Here is a 4,297-nt window from a genome sequence, read left to right on the forward strand (position 1 = left end):
CCCCGAGCGCCTCCGCGGCGTGCGGCGCGACACGGGCGCGGCGGCTCACCCGGCTCCAGCTGGTCCGCGGCGCTCGCTGCAGGCGGCCGGGGCGGGGCGGGCCCGGGACCCCTCGCCTGTCGCCGTCGCCCCGGCACACGGCGGGCCCGGGAGCCGCGGCACCGGAGAGAGCGCCGGCAGCTGCGTGCGCTCTCGAGGCACCTGGGCGGCGGGATGTGCCCGGCCCCGGGAGCGCCGCAGCCAGGCGGGGGCGCTGCTGCCCCCTTCCCACCGCCCGGCCGTGCGCGGGGCTCCACAGCCGGCCCCGGCGCCCGCGCTCCGAGCCTGGGGTTTGGGGCGCGCTCCTCCTCCCCTCTCCCGTGACATGTCAGGTCACTCTGCTCCCGGTTCCGTAGTTCGGTTCATTCCAATCAATCACGCTCTCTCTCTCTCTAGCTCCTTCTCCTCGTTCTGAAACAATAGGCAAAACTACTTGGGAAGACAGAAACCTGGTTCCGTATCCACAAAAACCATGTTCGGAATGCCAAATAAATAGCATTTCCTAGGCAAAGCCGAGACCCAGGTGAAGTGATTTATTACGCTGTGGGGCTAGCCCTCAGAAAGCTTGCCTTCTCGTTGATGACGCAATTACTAAGTCAGGTTTGTCTCCTTAGATTTCTGTTTTATTTAGCCTCTCTCCGTTTTTCTGTCCGCAAGCCAGTCTCTCCGGAACACCTCATCACTTTTCATACTGTTATTTTTCTGTCACAGAAAACAACATAGGTTCATTGGGGTTAGAAACTACAGAATTGTTAAAGAAAATACTCATCATCCAGCCAAAGATGACTACCTTGAATTATAAGTGTATTCCCTTCCACTCATTTTCCCCCGTGTAAAATACATTTTTCACGAAGTCAGAATCCAATTGTACACACTACTTATTGGGCAATGTTTTACATTAAAATTATATCGTGTCTCAGCAAACGAGGAATAGAAGGGAACTTCCCTAAATTAGTAAAGGACATCTACAGAAACCGACAGCTAACATCGAATTTCATGGACAGAAACTTCCTTGCTAAGATCAATGTCTCTTTTCACCACTCCTTTTCAGTATCGACTGCAAGTCCTAGCTAATGCAATTTGTAAGAGAAGGAAATGAAAAAGTGTACCTTTGGGGAAGGAGGAAATAAAATTGTTCACAGGTGAAATGATCATCTATGTAGAAAACTTCAAGCAATCGACCAAAAATTAACCTGGCACAAATATCGGTTATAGCAAGTTTGCATGATACAAGATTAATGTGCAATAGTCAATCAACTTCCTATATACCAGCAATGAACAACTGGAATTTGATATTTAAAATATAACACGACCTACCTTAGCACACAGAAAAAGTGAAATACTTAGGTATCGATATAATATGTACAAGATCTATATGAGGAAAATTGCAAAGCTCTGATGAAAGAAACCAAAGAAGACCTAAATGCAAGATATCCCATGTTCATTGGTAAGAATATGCAGTATTAAGACATCAGTTCTTTCCAACTTCATGTACAGATTCAAAGTAATCCCAGTCTCTGAGCAAGTTATTTTGTGGCCATCAGCAAACTGATTCTTTATATGGAGAGGCAAAACACCCAGACTAGCCAACAAAATACTGAAGAACAAAGTTGGAGGGCTGACACTACCCAACTTCAAGACTTACTATAAGGCTACAGTAAATGATATAATGTGGGATTGGTGAAAGAATGGACAAGGGAATAAGTGGAACAAAATATAGAGCTCAGAAACAGACTCACACAAATATAGTCAAGTCATCTTTGACAAAAGAGCGAAGTCAATTTAATGGAGAAAGGATAGTGTTTTCAACAAATGGTGCTGGAACAATTGGACATCCTCATGAGAAACAATGATCATAAGCCTAAATATAAATTGAAAAATTATAAAATTCTTAGAAGATAACATCAGAGAAAATCTAGACAACCTTGGGTTTGGTGATGACTTTTTCAATACAAAATCAAAGGCATGATCCATGAAAAAAATGCTGATAATTTAGATTTCATTAAAATTACAAACTGCTCTCCAAAAGACACTGTCAAGAGAATGAGATGACAAGTCACAGACTCACAGACAATCTGTGCAAAAGCCATATCTGATAAAGGACTATTATCCAAGATAAGAATACTTAAAACTCAATGAGAAGAAAATGAACAACCCAATTTAAAAATTGGCAAAATAGCTGAACAGACATGTCACCAAAGATGATATACAGATGGCTGATAGGCTTATGAAACGATGCTCAACATATGTCATCACACAATTACAATTTAAGACAATGAATGAGATACCACAGCACACCTGCTAGAATGGACACAGTCCAAAACTCTGACACCACCAAATGCCGATGAGAATGTAGAGCAACAGGAACTCTCGATCACTGATGGTGGTAATGCAATAGTTTTCCAGTTTCTTATGAAACTCAGGAAACCAAATATGCTCCAGCAATCTCATGCCTTGGTATATTGCTAAATTAGGTTGAAAATCCATGTCCACACAAAACCGGCACACAAATATTTACAGCATCTTTATTAATAATTGCCCAAACATGGAAACAGCCAAGATGGCCCTCAATAGGCAAACACTGTGATACATTCGTATTAGGGTATATTATTCAGTGATAAAAATTAATCAACTATCAAGTCATGAAAAGACACGGGGGGACCTTAAATGTATATTGTCAAGTGAGAGAAGGCAATCTGAAAGGTGATATACTGTATGATTCCAACTATATGACACTGTGGAGGCAAAGCTATGGAGATAGTAGAAAGATCAGTGGCCACCAGGGGCTCCTGGTTGGGGGCAGTGGTAGGGAGGGAAGGATGAATGAGTGAGCACGGGGCATTCTTAAGTCAATGAAACTATTCTATATGATATTATAATGGTGGATAAATGCCATTATACATTTGTCTAAATCCATAGATTGTACTACACCAAGTGTGAACCCTAATATAAGCTATAGACTTTGGTGGATAATGACCAAACAAGCATATTACAATCATGCGGGATGTGGATGCTGGTGGGGAGGCTGTGTGTGTACGTGGGGGTGGGAGGGATTTGGGAACTGTATGCTTCTCCCTCCATTTTGTTGTGAACCTAAAATTGCTCTAAAAAATAAAGTCTGTTAATTTAAAAATTATAGTATGCAGCTTTCCAATGTCACAGTAGTCCTCTAAAGAATGACATTTACTGTGTATGTCATTTTTATGGCTGTTGTGATCATAAAAGCAACAAAGCCATGATAAGAAAAAAAGTAACAAGAAATACCTAGGTGTATAAATAAAAAATTAATATCCTCCATAACTGTACATAATTTTTTAAGTTTCTTTTGTGAGAGCCTTAGGAACAACATGTTTCTCTCTCTCTTTCTCTCTCTATCTCTTCCCTTTTCTCTCTCTTTCCCTCTCTCTCTCTCTGCATGAGCATATGTGTGTAAGTTTTCTCTTAATCCCTTCTTCTGAGACTTTGGGACAAATCTTTTTTCCTGGTACCTGAAATATTTCATCTTAAGCCAGTCTTGGACTGCCATGAAAAACACTTCGACTGGTGTTTCTGGAGCATCCTCAGAGGACCGACCACCTGGAGTCAAAAATCACTCAAGACAGTTGTTTAAAAATGCTAACTCTGAATCATTTCTCGATGTGGGCATGGGAACTCTCCCATTTCACTGAAATCCCCAGGTGGACACTCTTTGCACACTCTTTGCACACTGAGAACCAATCATGTAAACAATACCTGAAGTTTTGTGAACTCAGCATCCCCCACCTTGCTTTTCCAGACACATTTACTGAACCCGAGGGAAGGTCTAAGAAGAGTCAGAAGAGGACAGAGGCCACTCCTCCATTTAATCATCACATTCTGGCTGCTATAATTCTAGGCAAGATCTTTAACCTTTCTGAGCTTCCGTTCCTGTATCTGTATAAAGGGGATGACCCTTGTAAGCTTGTTGTGAAGACAGAAGGAGTTAATACATGTAAAGTACTTAGAATAGAGCCTAGCACGTGGCCAGGGCCAGTACTTAATAGACACGAGCTATTATTAGCAATGGGGCTACAGGTTGAATCATTTTCTTGACAGCCACATGAAACTGCTGACTCATATCTGCGTTCATGTTGCCTAAAATCTCTACATAATGCTCACATGTGCAGCTGTGAAGCCACACACTGCCCCTCCTCCCCTTTTAAATAAATAGCATGGGGTTTGGAGTTTGGAGTCCGATAAAATGGCTTAACTACCGGCTTTTCCACTCAACAGTTAGATA

The sequence above is a fragment of the Neomonachus schauinslandi genome, chromosome 6 (genome assembly GCF_002201575.2).
Source record: "Neomonachus schauinslandi chromosome 6, ASM220157v2, whole genome shotgun sequence".
Classification (NCBI taxonomy): domain Eukaryota; kingdom Metazoa; phylum Chordata; class Mammalia; order Carnivora; family Phocidae; genus Neomonachus; species Neomonachus schauinslandi.